Source organism: Eurosta solidaginis, chromosome 4 (assembly GCF_040869045.1).
Source record: "Eurosta solidaginis isolate ZX-2024a chromosome 4, ASM4086904v1, whole genome shotgun sequence".
NCBI lineage: Eukaryota > Metazoa > Arthropoda > Insecta > Diptera > Tephritidae > Eurosta > Eurosta solidaginis.
Genome location: NC_090322.1, coordinates 273735640 through 273755717, shown reverse-complemented (window position 1 = coordinate 273755717; position 20078 = coordinate 273735640). Strand labels below are relative to the sequence as shown.

General features: G+C 34.2%; 1 protein-coding gene and 1 long non-coding RNA gene across 2 annotated transcripts in view; one reads left to right on the top strand and one right to left on the bottom strand.

Annotated features, from left to right (window-relative positions):
• Positions 1-20078, bottom strand: part of LOC137248840 (zinc finger protein Xfin-like) — a 208030-nt gene that overhangs the window by 63497 nt on the left and 124455 nt on the right. The gene's annotated exons all lie outside the window — the stretch shown is intronic.
• Positions 16224-17037, top strand: LOC137251517 (uncharacterized). Its single transcript, XR_010953270.1, has 2 exons — positions 16224-16461; positions 16739-17037. It is a non-coding gene; the product is annotated as an uncharacterized lncRNA (long non-coding RNA).

The window sequence follows — 20078 nt, the reverse complement described above, 5'->3', positions numbered from 1 at the left end:
TCTTTTGTTTTTGGCTTAACCTTATTCAAAAGACATTTTTCGCAGTTTTTAACAAATTTCGCTATATCGCGCGTCATGCCTTTCCAATAATATTTGGTTCTGAGTTTTGCATAAACTTTTTTGCTACCGAAATGTCCTCCTAAAATTGGGTCGGTATGGTAAATTGTTATTAATTGTTGTTTTTTGTCTTTGTCTGTCACAGTTTCTACGGGTTCGGTTAGGACGATTTCTAAATGTTTTAAAATTTTATTCCCAGTGGTTTTCAGATCTGATATCGAAAAATATTTAAAAAGATTATCATTTTTTTGCAATTCAATTATATTAATATTGCGCTTGCCAGCTTCTTTTTGTAGCTTCAAAAGTAATTCATCTAAATGTATTATTTTGTTAGCACACGCAACCTTAATTAACTCAATCTTTTTGTGTTTTAGATGCGCATTTAATTCAAAATTCGTAATTTTACCACTTTTATCATAATTTATTTGGGATTTTACTCTGGGTATTTTCTTTGAAAATTTGTTTGAAAAATTATCATAAACCTGTAATTTTATTTTTTCTTTTTCTTTTTCTTCTTTGAGTATTTCTTGTTGCATTAATTGTTCTTGTTTTGTCTGTGATCTTGTCTGTACTGCTAAAATTGATGGTCCTGAATTTTTAATTTCTTCTATTGTGATGCGAGAGAGTGCATCTGCTCCTACGTTCGTTTTACCTTTTATGTATTCAATAGTGAAGTTGTACTCTGCCAGTTCAAGTCTGATACGTGAAAGTTTTGAAGAGGGATCTTTCATATTGAACAAGTAAACTAATGGACGATGATCGGACTTGACTGTAAAGTGTGTGCCATATATGTATGGTCTGAACTGTTTTATTGCAAAAAATATAGCTAAAAGCTCTAACTCAATTATTGATTTCTTTTGTTCTGAATTATTAAATGATTTGGACGCGAAACAAATTGGTAAGTCGATGCCATCTTTATTTTGACTTAAAATGGCACCACAACCAATTTTTGAAGCGTCGACAGTAATTATAAATTCCTTTTTGAAGTCTGGGTATTGGAGAATTTGAGGAGAAATTAAAGATTTTCGGAGTTTTTCAAATGCTATATCACATGATTGATCCCATTTAAATTCTACTCTTTTCCTGCTAAGTTTATTTAAAGGTGCTGCTATGGAAGAAAAATTTGGTATAAACCTTCTGTAATAATTGGCGAATGCCACGAATCGTCTTACTGCATCTTTATCGCAAGGTTTCGGATATTTTTTTATTGCAATTATTTTGGAATCGTCTGGAAGTAGACCTTTTGACGAACATTTGTGTCCTAGGAAAGTGACTTCTGAACGCATGAAGTTGCATTTTTCGGGATTGAGACGCAAATTAAATTTTTTGCATGTTTGAAAGACTTGTTCTAAATTTTTGAGATGGTGAGCTTCGCTACACCCAATGACTATAAGATCATCGACATATAAAAAGGCTTGGTTTGGAGAAATTCCTGAAAAGGCAATTGACATCATTCTTGAGAATGAATTCGGAGCTACGTTTAAACCGAATGGTAAAACTTTCCATCGAAAAGCACCACGATCAGTGCTGAATGAAGTGATGTCTCTAGAATCTTTATTTAATGGGATTTGGTGAAAACCTGAATACAGATCCAATGTAGAAAAATATTTGGCTCTGCCTAGATTATCAAGAATATCGTCTATTCGTGCAAGTGGGAATTTGTCTGCTATCAATTTTTTGTTTACGGCTCTAAAGTCAACACACATCCTGTAGGATTTCTGTCCATTTGGGTTTTTCTTTGGCACAAGTATCAATGGACTATTATAGTTGGAATAGCTGTGTTCTATAAGATCGTTTTGCAATAAATTATCAACTTGTTTATTAATTTCCTCTCTCTGACAATATGGTAAACGGTAGTTTTTTATGTAAACAGGATTTGTATCTGTCAATCGTAATTTCTGTTCATAAAAGTTGTTAAGCGTCATTCGATCGGTCTTTAGTGCAAACACGTCATTATATTTTAGACATAAATCGAGAAGTTTTGGTTTGGCATAATTTGGCATTTGTTTTTCTAAAATTGATTTTAATTCCTCTGACCTTTTCGAATCTTTTGAAAGATCATTGATTTTATACACGTTATAGTTGGTGATTTCATCCGTAACTATGTTACAATTTCTTACGTATTTTACCTCGTCAGTGACGTTTAATACCTTTATTATCGTATTGTTAGTGTCAACAATACACTTTGCGGTGAACACACCACTACAAATTTCCTGTGCGTCTATAAAAACTGGATGTTTAGATTTTTTCAGCTTAAATAAGCGATAAACTTCGCATCTAGGAGGAATTACCAATGTATTGTCGGTTGTATTATGTAAAATTGAAATTTTATGAATATTTTTGCCAATGCCAATTGTTATGCTCTCGTTTGCATAGTCTATGATGCAATTGTATTTTTTCAAAAAGTCTTTGCCTAAAATACCATCTGACGGTATGTTGAATTTGTCATCTACTACATTTAAAGTATGTGGAATTGAAAAATTTGAATAAAAAAGTTCTGTTTTAATGGTACCCAATGTTGAAACTGTATCTGTCGTAACACCCGTTATATTTATAATATTGTTGTTATTTATAGAAACATTTTGTTTTAAACTTGAAAGTTTTATAATTGATATATCAGCCTGTGTATCTACTAAGAAAGTGCATGTTTTAAAAGAGTCATTACAATTCAGTTCGATAAAATCTGAGTAGTTCAGGTTTAAACAATAAATTGATTTATTTTGAAAAACGTTATTTAATTCAGATTCCGGTCCCCCAGTGTTCGCTCCTGAGGGCCGTTGGCGTTTAAAGTGCGTACACTAGCGTTATTTGTAGTATTTGAACGTCGATTGTTGTTGTTACTGTTGTTATTGCTGTTGTTTCTGTTTACGGGCCTGCTATTGTTATTTCGAAAATTACCATTATTTCGCGAGCCATAATTATTGTTGTTATTATGCCTATAATTGCTATTGTTGTTTCTGTTAAAATTGTTGTTGTACCTCGAAAAGTTGTTCCTATTATATTGATTTGACCTGAAGTTACCTCGAAAACTATTATTTTGCCTGTTATAACGTGATCTAAACGCTAGTATCTGCCTTTCACTTGTTTGGTTATTTTGTTCTACGATCATTTTCGCAACTACATCCTTAGAATCAGTAAACGTAGTTGACGCTAAAATTGATTTTACTAGGTCTGAGCGAGTGTTAAGCCGACAAACGTTGACGGTTTGTTCGACTGCCATTTCGTGCGCTTTTTCCTGAGTCATTCCTTCTATAACTAATGATCGTTCTAAAGCATCGGAGAGTTCCTCAACACGTTTGGCGAATTCAGTATGATTATTATTAAAAACTTTTAACGATGCAATTTTTCCTGCAACAACTTTTGAGTTGTCAGGTTTTATTCTACCTTTTAATGCATCTTTCATTTGTTGAATTGTTGTTACTTCATTTGGAATTGCCTCACGCGCTTTCCCTTCTAACTTGGATTTTACAAACGAAATGAAAGTATTTGTCAAATTTTCTTCCATCAAATCTTCTATCAAAACTATTTTATCTATAAAGGATGCAAGTGAAAGCGGATCGCCGCTGTAGTTTTCTCTAATTATGGATGCACACATAGTAATAAACGTTTTCTTTTGCTCTGGAGTCGCCATTGTTCGTTGTTTGTTGGCTAATTGTGTCTAAATTATTATTGTGGAGTGAATTGGAAAATCCAGGGAAATCCTCAAGAAAAGATACGTGACTTTTTTTAATAATACTAGCTTTGTATGCTGAAGTTGTCGATGCGTCAGATAATTCTTCCTCAGTGTCAAAATCAGAACTTGATTCGCTTTCTTGTATTAATTCAGAAAGATCTTTGGGTATTTTTATATTGCAGTTAATTCTAGAAAAAACATTTAGTGAGTTGTTCTCTGCACTTTGATAAACTTTCGATTATTGAACTAGGCTTATCTCGATTTTCAAAATATGAATTTACTTGTATTATGATTTGGTTATAGCTTTTAATTAAAGCATCTTCATATTCTATTGATTTTTTCGCTGAGATAGATCGGTTATTTAAAACTCGTTTAGTAACTTTAGTGAAATTAGAGCGTAAATTTTTGAAATTGGAATCAAAATCTGACATTTGACAACTGACATCTGAAAACTTTATTACATTTATTGAAAATGTTTACCTCCGTGGCAGAAAAAAATTTTTCATGAAAAAATTCGGAAAAATGTTAAGATTAACGCTGTAGGCACTGTTTATACAAGAATGTATTTGAAACTATTCATTCGCTCAGTAATTGTGGTTTGTAATTTAAAAAAAATTTTTTTTTTTTTTTTTTTTTTTTTTTTAAAAATCAGAGAATATTCGAAATATTCAAAATCGATGAGTTAATTGGTAAATGGTAAAGATTCGCATATTCGAAAGGCACTGTATTTAAAACTTATTTTGTAAATGCAAGTGAATGTTGAAATATTTTAACCGCACTGTATTCGTTTAATAATGCAAAGAGAAAAAACTGTTGGGATATTTGAAAGACACTGTATATAATACACAGTTTGAAAAGAGTCGCAAATGTAAGATATGTTGAAATAGTTGGAATACACTGTATTCGTGTGATGCTTCGAAGGAATTGTTAACTATTTGAATGGCACTGTATTTGTTGCAAAAAATGTGTAAATGTTTATGATATTCACTATGTTCAATTTCCGAAGAAATAATTGGAAAAAGGGAAATTAAGCTTTCACCGATAAAATAAATTTTCACCATTACCATTATGTGACTGTAACCTGTCTATATTGATATTTGAAGTCAATGAGAGATTTCAAAATTGATTAGCTTCGAATAATTATCGCAAACTTTTGGCGAAAAGATTTGATATTTTTGGTATTATACATATAAAATTGATGTATAATTTGCGTTTCAAAAAGGTTTTAAAAAAATGTTTAAATTTGAAAAAATATTTTTCCGATTGTATTTATTACGAAGCAGTGTTCGCATTTCAAATAAAAAATTCAAATTCCATGTTAATGTTTGAAAAAGAAAGAATATAGTAATATATGCATGATAATTTGCATGTGGTGGCCCGTATATTTGAAATTACTATGTTTAATGTACATTTGAATTTTTTCGAAATTTGACTGTTTATATTTCAATATAATAATTTTATGTATGTAAGTAATTTGAAAAATTCAATTTCTTAATTTAATTAGTTTAACATGTTATTGTCTTTAAAGTAGAAAAAGTATGTTGCTACATGCGTAGTAAACAAATGTTTAAGAAAAGTACGTTTATAATCAAAAGTGTCAAATTGTGTTGCTACATGCGTAGTAAACAAATGTTTAAGAAAAGTATGTTTATAATCAAAAGTGTCAAATTGTGTTGCTACATGCGAAGGCTACATGTGTATTACGAAAAATTGTTGCTAAGTTTATAGTATACCTGTATTTATATTGAGAAAACCAAACTACCGCCCTTTTTCTGCTTTGCTTGTATACTGCTGAAATTTGTTGTTGTTGGTGTTGTCTTCCTTTGCTGCCGTTACCAAGTGAATCTTTTCCGCTTCTTGCCTCTCTTTCTCTCCTTCTAATTGTTCTCGGAATTTTGATGAATTTTAGGATGATGAGTAGGATAAGTAAATGGCGTGTCGGTGATGTTTTACCGCTATTAACGGTGCTTATTAAAGGCGTCACTGGTGGTTGTATTTTTAGTTCCACCGTTATGGCGTGGTACAGCCAGTTCAAAAATTAATATTTCCATATGCATGTATGTATGTATGTAACACTACAAAATGTCGTAGGTTTTGTGGAATTTCCAAATTTATGTTTATTAAAAATTGTATATTTAAATTTCTTTTAGATTTGTCCAAAAAATGTATATGTTTTATATAGTCCATTTTGCCATTTGTGGCTTTTTGTTTGAAATTTTAGGTATTTTTTTCGTATTTTTTTTGGAATTTTATATATTTTTTTTGTAATTTTTCCTTTCGAAGTTTTGTATATTTTTGTAGTATTTGAAGCTTTTGTAATTTTGTAGTTTTTAAAATTATGTGAAAAATGTTTATTTGTATAGCTTTGTGTAATTTATATCATTTTATGTAAAATTTTTTTTTTGTATGTATGTATTTCCTTTTACTACAACCACCACCGCATCACAACCACCACGCACTCAGTTTTTAGCAAATTTGTAAGTGTCTTTTAATTTTGTGCTGCAGGGAATTATTCCAGGTCCCCGGAGCCACCATTTTTCTGCAGGTATGGTCACGGTCGCCATGTGGCGAGACCGATTCTGGCGTGGCCAAAATGGTCTCCATGTAAAATTGAAAATTGCCGTCTGCCTCTTCTATGGCTCGTGCAATGCTCGCTGCAATCTTTGCACGCACGTTGTTTCCACTTGAAATAAAATAGTTCATACACTGATTTCGGTGTAACCATTTATACAGATATTATTTATTTAAAAAACGTTCTTTTATCAAATTACAAAAAAAAAGAAAAGGTAAAGAGAAGAACCAAATAGGGTACTCAATATGCCCGTGAGCTATCTCTTATTTTTTCACAACCGGTCGGATTGAATGCGCGTAAATATCTGGCGTCATTCCATTTGACATTATGTGAGGTAACCCTCACTGTGAACGTTGCTTTGACAGGCAACCCCTATTGTGAATTATTGTTGTGTTCCATAAGCATTGCTTGACCTTATGGTCACGCAACACTTACCGTAGGGTTACCTTACAACAAAAAGAACCTCGCGATAAACATGCTAGCATTTACCAGGGTCCACACGTCGTAACAAAAATCAACGGCGTTAACATAACATATTTTGATAAAACAAAGAACAAAGAAAACACAGTACATAAAAATAGGATACGAAAAATCGTAACATAATTAGCTTGAGAATACAAAAATCTATATTTTATTTTTTCAAATAAATAGTATTTTTCTAAACATACATTAAAAACGAAATATATAACATTTACCTAGCAACAAAAAAAAAATATATATCTTAACTTTACTAGTTAGTATTAAACATTACTCACCTTAGCATAAAATTTAATAAGTAGCTAGCAATAACAACCTACTTTAAAACGTAGAAATTTAAGTTCTTTTAAGATGTGAACTTTATTTTGAATTATATCAAGTGTTTTGAACGAGCGAAAACGAGGAATGGATTCAGTAAAACATAAATTCGCTCATTCAAGGCAATTTACATCATCTGGGTCAAGAAGAGTTGGTCAAGATTGATCACCTTGACAAACTCTTCTTTTCCAAAGGGGAATGATGTAATGGAACCATGCAAATATATATAAAACCTACATAGCATAATAGGGCCCTTAGGATATAAATAGTAATAGAACTAACTTTAATGACATTCGCCGCAGCGCAACCGCAACCAAGTTAACGTGCTTTAAAAAGCTCTACGATAGGTAGAGACAAAAAAAAAAAGAGGATAAAATAAAATTTCAATTGGTGTGGTTCACTCGCGTCGGGTGTTACAAAGTGGTAAAATATTAATAAAGAAAGAAGAATTAAAGAAATATTTGTGAAAATATAAAATACAATAGCTAAAATTTTAATAGAGAATAAAACACCTAAATATTAATAAAGAGGCTAATCTACAACGCTTCTGTAGCGAACAAATTGTGTATTTTTAATAAGTGCCTGCAAGCAGAGCATGCATGAAATTTCTCAACAGCCTCTACAAAAAATTCTGGAAATTCAGATAAACTTTTTAGTCGTTCTAGCATTTACACCATTATTCTGAAATTGATTGGGCTACAAAACTGCGTACTCAAAAACTTGCTAGACCCTCTACCAAAAAAGGTGCAATTTTTGATGTCCGTTTTTCAAAGTTTGATTAATTCTTTGTAACTTTTGCAACTTTTGTTTAGGTGGCTTCTATTATAGATTTAGCTATATTTTGCAAATTAGATTGCCTTTCTGTTATGCAAATTATACAGTCTTCCTGTTATGCATTTTAATCGAGATTTTGATACAATATACTAGAATATTTAATGGTTCATCTAATGGCCTGATTAGATCAAAATTTAACAAATGGCACACTCACGCTTCTGGCAAGCAAGTGACGATATGTACAGTGTGCGCCAAAACTAGAGCACCGAAAAGTCTCTGTTGCTTTTGGTTAAATAAAATCTTAAGTGCAAGTTCTTAAATCAATGAGGCGTATACTTTAAATTAGTTGCAACTTTTTTGACAGATAGCGCATTGGAAGTTTTGTCAAATAGCTACAACTAACTTTAAGTACCCACCTAATTCTGACTATGAATATACCCCAATATTTTGCTTTTATTTATGAAGACCACATCGACGGCTGAGTGGAACATCACTGTATTTCAAAACATTTTTCGAAAATGCCTTTCTCAGAAATTGGTACACGAACGCCTTAAATTAGAACTTGTTTCAAAAATGCCGTATTTCAAAACTTGGTTCAAGAACGTCCTATCTCAGAATGAGTTTCAAAAACACCCTATCTCAGCTGGAAATGTATTTAGTTTTCGTTCAAATATAACATTTTGTAAACTCATTCTAAGATACGGCGTTTTGGAACTAAGTTATAAAATAGGGCGTTATTGGAAAAAATTCTAAGTTAAGGCGTTCTTGAAACAATTTCTGAGAAAGGGCATTTTTTTAAATGTTTTGAAACAGGGTGATCTTCCACTCAGCCTTCGATATACTAAACAGTTATATATTAATAAAAGATACTTAGTTCTAGGAAACTTATAATTTGACTTTTGTTAAGCTATGTAGATTTTCTGAAAGGAATTTCGGTGCTTTATTTATGTCGCACACTATATATCATACATTTCACCAACAGACTTCAATATTTACTCTTTGAGAGCTCATTAATAATACAATACAATAAATAATAATAATAAAGGCATGCTTTCAATAAGCACCTATAAACTTCCCCTCTTATCCATAAAAAAATAAAATAGGTTTATTAAGCTCTTATAATTGGAAATTTGTATGGAAATGCCATTTTAAAATGCTTTATAAACCTTCAATATTTTGTATTAAAAATGGGATTAAATAAATATACCCCCTTATTCATAAAAATATTGAGGGTTTATAAAGATTTTTAAAATGACATTTCCATACAAATTTCCAATTACAAGAGCTTAATAAACCTATTTCATTTTTTATGAATAAGGGAGATTATTTATAACGAACATAAAATAACATTCCTTTTTATCTAATAATATATTGGGTAATATGAACAAAAGAGTTTACTAATAGGCTTCAATATTTGGACGCTTTAGGAGCTTATTAAATTCATTAAATGTATACTTTCAATAAGAGCCAATACCGCGCCGTCGAAATTATAGTTCCTCATGTTCGTACGAACCAAAAATTTAATGTTGTTACAAAAAAAAAATTAAAAACTTAGAAGGAATCATTCGCAAATCAACACCTTTTCCATTTTGAATTCAGAAAACGTAAATTGAATTTCAGAATAGGTAATTGGATTTCAGAATTTGTCATTTGGATTTAAGAAGTGATTTGGATTTCAGAGAACTATAATTGGATTTCAGAATAGGCAACTGGAATTGAGAATGTGTGAAGTGGATTTCGTGAAAAATATAAGAATTTCTATCGCCGTTCAACTAAATAAAAAACGTACAAAATGTCGTTTTCGTGATCGATCAGGAGAGACGGTGGAACATATCCTTCTGGAACGCTACGCAATCTGATGAGGGCACAAAATATCAACGGTGGCAGTGCAATCCCCAATAAATTTTCCATCTATCTTCATGTTATAAAAATAGTTGTATTTCATTTTTCCTCATGTGACAGGGGAACTTTTAACATCCGTTATTTTAAAGTAACCCTTATTTGACGAATCACTGAACGATTTCTTTCAAATAAAGTGTTTGTTAGCGTTCACCGAAGATGGTGAAAACGGCCCCTGGAATTGTTATCTTATATAGCTAAAGAAAGTTATGCATAAGCAAAATTTTGTCAGCACCAAACGAATAGTTAGAGAAAATTTAAAAAGTAATGCATATGTATAAAATGCATGCAATTTATGAAATCATTTTTATTATATCAAATTAGTTTGACATATCAGATTTGTCAATATTATTTTAGTCCTACTACTTTTAACACATTTATAATATTTAAGAAGAATATTTAAGAAGTAAGAAACATGATTATTGCTTACATTAATACGTGTTTCATTTATTTTCATTGAGGAATAAGTTCGTAAAGATAAAAAGCACTTTTTATGAAGTGCATGTGAAGCTCCATAGATAAAATGAGTAATAGAAGGAACATTGGTTTATATATTACATTTTTAAAATGAAAATCTCCTGCTAAAAAAGTAATAGAATGAACATTGATTTTTATATTACATTTTTAAAATGGGTAATAGTCTAGTTGAGGGGTCGACTGCTAATACGCGTCAAAAAATATCGAGAGAGGTGTCAAAAGACGCGTATTAATTTCGAGAACAATAATCCGAAGGCGGAAAAGAAAAGTTTTAACTCGTTCAAAAGATATTAACGAAAAACCGAAAAAATACCCGCGGGTGCCTCCGAAACCGGGGGAGGGATACATAGTATTTTTGCGCAGAACACCTTTCTGAGTGGACGGCCTTCGGCCGCGCTTATAAAAAATAACCCTGGGCTACGCCATGCCAAGTCCGGGTGTGTGGTATAACCGTGGCTACCGCCACGGTGATGCACAATTTTTTTTGTGGGTACAACACAACAACAACCACATGAAAATCGCCAACTTCAACTGCAAGTATCTCCGGATATAGATACAATTTTAGTTTTCCGCCATCGGATTATTGTTCTCGAGATTAATACGCGTCGTTTGACACCTCTCTCGATATTTTTGTTAGCGTATTAGCAGTCGACCCCTCAACTAGACTATTACCTTAAAACGAAAATCTCCTGCTAAAAAAGGAGGAAAACTTAACTACATTTTTTTATTTTCGTACTTAACTGCACTCCCTTTTGTGATTCAGGATTTCGATCAAATTTTGAAAAAACTCCGAACATCAATTCCTTCATTATATGACATTCGACTGCCTAGTCCACTGCCTTCCACTCTATTCGCAACATAAGCTCTATTTAAGCTACCAAACTATATAGTAAACAATGATTGAAATCAAACAAAATAAATAATTGGTTTTGCTTTCGTGCTAGCTACGCGTTCGTGTTTACTAACAAATTCTCAATTTGGTAACCGTGTAAATGTAGTGGTGCCCACCCCTGATCATCACTGTGGAGGCTAGTAAACACATTAGTTACGTTCCATTGAGACTTGAGCGAGATACGGATAGAAATTTAACATGCAAATACAACAACAACGTTGTGATCCTGATATTTATCTGGTTCAATTTCTGATCCGTATAGCAGTTCTGTTCGTTTCGTTTTCTGTAGTAGATTTTTTGACAGCTAACCACTTGAGTTGGTAGCACTCATGGCTCAACTATATGGTTGGTTCATCTCTACAGCAACAACATACATTTGTTCACATTGCCAAAATCAGAGTGTTGCTGTTAGACGAATGGAATGGAATGAAAACATAAAACTTAGCAGCATTTGTATGTAGTAAGAAAATGTTGTAAATTCGTTGGTTTCATTTTAAGTTTGCCATCTCCTTCTGACAATCCCTACTACAGTGAAATGAAAAAAATAAAATCAGCTGGTGAGATGAGTCAACCATATAGTTGAGCCATTGTAGCACTGAACTAAATATGTATACATAAAAGAATTCCCCATATTTAAAAGCAAAAACACTGAAAGAGTAAACAACTTGAAGATGATGTAAGGAAAATAAATAGTTTGCTTACGTGCGAAACTATTTAAATGTTAATAATTCTATCAGTATCTTAAAATTTTGTGTACGTTTCTTCTTATTTTCAACAAAACACATGTTTTATATTAGTGCTGCCAGTTCTCATAAAGTTGATCCAGATCGTTTCAATGAGATTTGAGCCAGAGCCAGAGCTCGATAAACCAATGGAACGGCCCTATTGTGAACGATGACTAAGTGTGATATCTTCTGCATAAACGACAAAATTCCAAAGTGATTGGATCACCTGATTTGTAAATGACTATCGCTGTCTCATTCTGTATCTCTTTCTATCACCCGCTGAAGATAGGCGCCGCCATATTGAACAGCCTGTCAAAACGCTGAAAAGTAGCCATATTGAACAGCCTGTCAGGCAGTTGACAGATAAGATAACTCACTCCCTACAAAAAATTTGGTCACAAAACTTACCCACGCCCATGCAAATGTGACTATGAATATAACCCATGACTGTAAAATGACTAGTCAAATGACGTGGATTGACGCGAGCGTTTTCGCAGGGCTTAGTCATCATTCACAATGAGTAAACACACGACAGTGTATCCAACTGTCACTAGTTGTCCACGAATTGGAGAGCTGAAATTTAGAATTTAAAGTATCATAACCTGGCGTGTGGAGTAACTTATATACTCCACCATAATCAGCTGGTTGGGAAACAGCATCAGAGCACAAAAAAAAAAAGTGGTGATTTGTGTTGTAAATCAAATCAAATACGACAATCAAATTCACAATGATTTAAATGGTATTTCTCACAAATCATATATCCAGGTTGCGCATTCACGAGTTTAAAATTGCTTCGTTCTGCGCAGCTACGTCACAGTTGACTGGTTGAGCAAATGAAAGAAAGAGAGAAAAAACAAGAGCTAAAGGAAAATTAATTGCCTATAAAAAACAGCTGATCTTTTGTTTACATGCGCAATGCGCAATCTTCTAAGTGTGACTTCCCTGCAAAAATTGTTGGATTACGTGTTCCATTTTCTTCATGTTGGAGTACTCTAACAATACTTCTTTGCAATGCGTTTGCGGACCACCATCAGCCGATCATTGCTCGTTTTTTAACGACAGTGATCACGACACGATGACGATCGAACAGAGTTGATAAAAGTAAAATATTGCATGCAAATAACTAATAATAAAATTTTACTTTGGCAACTCTGATAAAATGCAACAGGCACTGGTTTTATGTATACATACTAAAGTATGTATAGAGAAATATTAGTTTATTTATTCACGCAAATGCTAAATAACATAAGAATATTCGTAGTATAAAATATAAAAGTTGTATTGCCCCTCTTCATTTACTTTCATTTTAAATTAAATTCACTTGGATAATTCTTTCGGACACAATTCCTCTTTAGTACTTTGGCGTATGATCGTCTGTGGGTGCTCCATGGAGTAATACAGTGAAAGTACTCTCACGTATGTACTCTATGGATACTCACAAACAAAGCGAGAGTGGGATCACCTACTCCTCTCCTAGGACATCGCAATGTTAATTGGAGCACATTTTTTGTATGAATACAGATTAGATTTGGAGCAGTCCTATATTCCCAAAGGAGTATTCTTTACATTATTTATAGGTACTCGCGTTTTGAAGGGTTGTGGGTATTTGTAATGCGTGATTGATACACACAAATCACACCCAGAAGATTGCGCATTCACAAGTTCAAAATTGCTTCGTTCTGCGCAGCTACGTCACAGTTGACTGCTTGAGCGAATGAAAGAAAGAGAGAGAAAACCAAGAGCTAAAGGAAAATGTCGTAAAAATTGACCATAAACAACAGCTGATTTTTTTGTTTATTTGATTTGATACATAAACATCCGGCGCAGTACGATTTTGACATTTGTCCATCGAATTTACAAAAACAAAGTACATGGAACTTTAATTTATATTTGTAGCCTGGGAATGATTTGTAGGTATGTCACCATCATTGTTTACTATATAGTTTGGCAGCTTAATTCGAGGTTATGTTGCGAATAGAGTGGAAGGCACTCGCAGGCCGTGAAAATAGGCACTCGAAAGGAGTGGAATGAAGAACAGTAGGAAGACCTGAGTTGCATTGGATCAATCATTGTATCAATATTAAAGATAAATTTAGAAAAAATAATTAAATACTTGAGTATAAGCAAATATTTTCTTTCAATGACTGCAATTAAGGTGTCCTAGATGCTATATATTCCAAAATTATAACATTTTATGTCTGTTTAAAAATTTAACTTCAATTACCCTAAGATTTCCGTAATATGGCCATTAGTGATGTTTGTGTGTGTGTGCAAATTTTGAGCGATCAGCTGTTAGTTGCGCTACTTGGTAAAATTTACAATGGTCACCATGCTGCCACCTTGCATCGTTCCGCCATGGATTGGAGCCATTGTTTACTAAGCTTAAAATGATTGGAGCTGAGGATGATGTGCCGGGTGTGTTTATTGCCGGAAGATGAAGTAGATCTACTTGATTGGCACCAACCTATTGAATCACTGGAGTATTTATTGTCATACAAAGGGTGTTACTGTAAATGTACACAAATTAGCCTGAGCTTAGAAGACGATCAGAGTAACGAGGAAGATGACCGAATACAGTATCTGTGCTTCTGTTGCGCCCAAAGTCTTAAGAATACCTATAAATTTATTGAAAAATCCAAGATGGCCAATAACGAATTGCGTTCCAGTCAAAGTGGTAAAAAACTTGAATGGGTTGCAGCAAGCGTAAAAGGTGTGGAAATTGAAGATAAAGAATATCCAGTCAAAGATGAAAAAAATGAAACACACCCCACCAATGGACGAAAAAGAAATTAATATACCACAAAGAACACAGGAATTATTCAATCAAACGAAGACACACAAGCAATTGTGACGTGTATAATATGCCAAAAAGTAATGAAGAGAAAGCATTGGAGGCAAAGCCATAAATATATTCACAACTCAAAAAAGTCCTTTTGTAAAGCTTGTGAGTATTTTAAAATTTAATTTAGTATATTAATTAATGCATTTTTATCTTCACTAGCAAAATCATTCGTCGCTGGTAAGCAAAATTTGAAGTACGATGAAATGGTCCACGAAGACAATCGGGAAAGGCTCCCTTGTGACAAATGTGATCAAAGATTTGCATCATATATCAATTATAAAAAACATTTACAGACCATGATGCAGGCCGAGAACCAATATACCAGTGCACACAATGTGAAAAGTTATTTTTAAACAAACATACACTTCCGTCACGGTGAACTTAATATAAAATGTCATTTTTGCGATAAAGGATATGCTCTACAATCAGACCTGAGAGCTCCAGTTTTTTCGCCTCGCGAAACCTGTCATTGTCACCGACTAAATCTTCCGCGACCTTATTTACAACATGGACGCGCCAAATGTCGACCATATTGAACATCCACGTCGATGGCACTACGCTACCGACTGTCCTACACCCCAAAATCTTGGGTGTGACGTTTGATCAGGATCTACATTTTGGTGCGCACGCAACCGCAATTGTTCCAAGAATTCAGAGCCGTAATAAAATCCTCAAATCCCTTGCTGGCAGTACCTGGGGAAAAGATAAAGAAACGCTCTTGACCACATACAAAGCAATTAGCCAGCCGATTACGTGCTACGCGTCACCCATATGGTCGCCAAGCCTAAAAACCACCCACTGGAAGAAACTACAGGCCTGCCAAAATACTGCTCTCAGAATCGCCACGGGCTGTCTTCTTATGTCCCCAGAACACCATCTGCATAATGAGGCGAGAATACTCCCCATCAGGGAGAGAAATGAGATGCTGACCAAACAGTTTCTGTTGAATACCCAGAAACCTGGGCATCCCAACAGACATCTGATTGACGAACCAGCACCGCCTAGGGGCCTAAGGAGTCATCTCCGTAAGCATTTTGAGGAAATACGGCACCTGAGAACCCTGCCGTATGAAGCGGAAAAACACAAGCAGGTCCTTGGTGAACTCCATAGACAGGCGTCGGACCTTTATGTCGGGAATTGCCCGGTGAATCCAGTACTTGAAGAAAAATATCCAAAACTCGCAGAAGAGGAACGCATACTCCCCAGGGAAACGCGTGTCACTCTTGCTCAACTTCGTTCTGGATACTGTAACAGGTTAAACTCTTACCTATCCAGAATCAACCCCGACATACAAAATGTATGCCCTGCTTGCAATGTGTCCCCACATGACACCAACCATCTCTTTAATTGTAATGTGGAACCAACGCCTCTAACACCCCTTTCCTTATGGTCCACCCCTGTTGAAACGGCAAGTTTCCTTGGACTCCCGTTAGAGGATATTGATGACAATTTGTGATCGGTCGCGGCTATTAGGTGGGGCGAGCATTGCTACAACAACAACAACAACAACAACCTGAGAGCTCATTTGATAACTCATTCTGGAAAACATCTTTGTAATTTATGTAGCAAATCCTATGCTAACAAACGTGACTTAAACAGACACATCCAAACGCACGAAGGGTATTTTTGTTACACTTGCATAACTTGTGGAGAACAATTTTCAAAATATGACCAATATTACAAACATCGTCAGCAGCACACTGGTTTTACATATAAGTGCGGCATATGTGAACACTAATTTACTAATTCCTACCGGTAAGTCCCTCCTCTTTCTATATATATTTATATAACGTCTGTAAAATGTGCAATGCAATAAGCGACGGTTTAACTCGGATTTGTAACTAAATCCAATTTTGGCCATGTAGCTTTGCACTTTTATCGACGATATATATATGGCGAAGTTGTTTAAAAATTCAAATTTTTGGAGACTGATTGCGGGTACATAGAAAGGATCTCGAAATAGGACTAGAATGGTTCACATCTGAATTCCAATATTAATGCATTCCTTAAAATAAAAAAATATATTTTCCAGATGCAAGTGACACGTAAGGGGAGTTCATAACCCAGGGTTAAGCGATATGCAATTAAGATGACTGAGACTAGAGAGCATAGGAGACAAATATACAAATTCATGAAAAATACGGAGAATAACCAATTTAGATACTATGAAAACCAAAAACAATGAACCAGTTGTAAGTATTTTTATAGCAGTTAATTATACGGAAATATGACTAAGGTAAGAAGAGCTACATAACAAAAAATCCGCTTAATCTGGGCGATAAATCTTAATCTAATATATATTAAAAATGGAAAAGTTTTGATGTTTGGCCAGACGTTTGTTTTTGTGACTCAATCACGCAAGAATGGCTGGACGGATTTGGATGAAATTTTGCACACATGTAGCCAATAGTCTAGAAGGATATACTAGCTATATTTTTTTGAAAAGGGGGGGGGGGGGGGGAATAGTTATAATTTAATTAATGTATTTTTTCGTGTTTGTGACTGAATCACGCCAGAACGGCTGCACGGATTTTGATGAAATTTGGGACACAGATGGACAATAATCTAATGTCCAAATTTTTTTCTAAAATGGAAAGGCGGCGGGGTCCCAAGACCCTTCGAACAATTACTTTTTAATAGCTTTTACACATAACTTTACGTTTACTGACCCTCACCAATATTACAAACTCGAATAGGTCGAATAAGTCCAGGGCTTACAGTCCGGCATTCCGTTGGGCTAATTTTGGATTTTTTTCTGGAATATGTCAGAGTCATTTCGGTACTTTTACGGGATAATTTCTGGATAGTGTTCGCGATCCATCCGGCATCCCGTCGGGATTATTTCGGGACTATTCCGGAATAATTTCTGAATAATTTTCGGGATACGTCCGGGATCCCTTCGGAGTTGTTTCGGGACTATTCCAAGATCAATCCTTCTGGTATCATTTCGGGATGACTTTCGGGAGCCCGTCGGGGTCATTTCGGGACTTTTCCAGGACTATTTCGGGATCGTTTGGAGATCCTCCCGGGATGATTTATGGATGGTTTTCGGGATCCAGATCAGCACGGGAACTAGTGGTCCAAACGGGCGAGTCTTGGAGTTAGCTCATTGGGAGGTTGGAAGGAACGTGTTCTCAATCCTGCCCTACTCCAAGACGTATGATTACACAGTTTTATTATTTATGCTGTCGGAATGCATTTGATTTCGGTCAACCCAAAAGCTAGCAGCTCAGCAGAATGGGCCACTGTTATCGGGCGGTTGGAAAGGACGTGTTTCCAATCCTCCCTGTACCAGCTTTTATGTAAACATAATTATAATATATTATTATTTTATTATTTTTGTAGGAATATACCTGATTGTCATGAACACCCCAACTGTTTGTCTGCGACGATATTTTCAGGAACTCGTTCCCAATTTGATTGCGAGCGATATATGTATTTGACCTGATGCATAAGGTTCCTCTGTGTCTGTTTGGATTGCCATGTACGCTCAAGGATCAGTAACATGAAATACAGATACAAAATATTTTATCTTATTGGAAGGGTTTTGCAATATTCTAATAAACTGTTTTTGAAGGTGTTTAAGTTTTCACAATTTTTAACATGATTAGGTAGTTCATTAAAACATTTCAGGCCTTTGTAAAATGTATTTTGCTTGTCATTTCTGTTTTGAAAAGAGGTAATCTAAAATTATTATTTTCCATGATTATGTAAGGGTGGGTTTCATTCACATAAACAAGTTTTTCACTTAGGTAGTCTGGTAATTTACCATGCTTGATATAAAATACAAATTTCCTACTATGTTAAAATAATAACTGTTTCACACTCAACCAGTTTAGTGCATCGATCAATCTCTTTGTTTTGCATTAATTTGTAACCTGTCTACTTGTGTTTCATTGGCAATAAAGAATATTGTAGGGCAATATAAGAAGTGCGGTTCTATGATGGATCTATAAACTTTCAACTTATCTTCCTTACTAATAAGTTTACATGATCTCTCCTTGCTATTGAAATGTCCGTTTCATTTACTTCTAGTAGCGCATCATATGCAAACAACCTGATTTTACTGCATTTCAGTGCTGATGATATATCGTTTATGTAAATGTTGAACAGGATTGGTGCTATTACCGACCCTTGTGGTAAGCATATGTCCACTGTGCCGCGGGTGAGACTACTGACTCGATGGTTGTTCTTTGTTTCCGGTCTGATAAGAAGCTTCTAAATCACTGCGATTCATTTTCCCTAAAACAAATTTTTTGTAGTTTATTTAACTTTAATTTAATTTATTTATTATTACGGCTGTTTAGGCCTAAAACTTAAACAACTAAGTACAATTCATTATTATATCATTTATTTCTATTGAATATGCTGTTGGAATGCCATGTGATTCCGATCAGCATATTTACTGGCGTAACAAACGGACGAGTCTGTGAGCCAGTCATTTAAGGAAGGTTGGAAAGGACGCGTTTCCAATCCTCCAGGGCTCCCAGCTTAAGGCAACAAAATTTGGAACTTATATTTTTCAATTATATTTGTATTTTAAGCTGTCGGAATGTATTGGTCTCCGATCAACACAGCTAAACATGTCTTTGGATGTTGGAAATTGAAGTGTACCCAATCACCCCTCAACTTCGTTTAGTAAAGACGCTGTCGGAACGCATGAAGATTCCGATCAGCACATCTCAAAATATATTGGGAGGTTGAAAAGGACGTGTTTCCAATCCCCCTGCTCCAACTTTTGTTTGACCTTATTTTGGTTACACATCATATAATTTTATTGTTATATTAATGCTGTCGGAATGCGAGTGATCCCGATCAGCAACAGTAAATATATAGGCTGAAATACCGAATTCCAGCGAAATTTGTTGTTGGAATTTACCGTGCCTAATATTAAATACAAATTTCATACTGTGGTAGAATATGAGCTGTTTTATACTCAACCAGTTTAGTGCTTCTATCTTGTTATTAATGGGAGTATCATACCTCATGTTTAATATAAATCTCACAGCTTTATTTTGCATAACTTGTAGCTTATCTACCTGAGTTACATTGGCCATAAAGAATATTGTGGGACAATTATATGAAATGCGGCTCTATGATGGATTTATACATTTTTAGTTTGTATTTTCTACTGATAAATTTGCATGACCTTTTCCAAAAACCAATTTTCTTGCCTATTTTGGCAACTATATAATCAATATGATCATTAAATTTTAATTTATTATCAATCTGAACCCCTAAGTACTTGAAAGTTTTAACTTCGTTAATGTTTGAGTTCATTATTTTTAGCTCGATATTACAAGATTCCTTATTCATCGCTCTAGATATGACCATAAAATTGGTTTTATTAACATTAAGTTTAAGCTTATTGT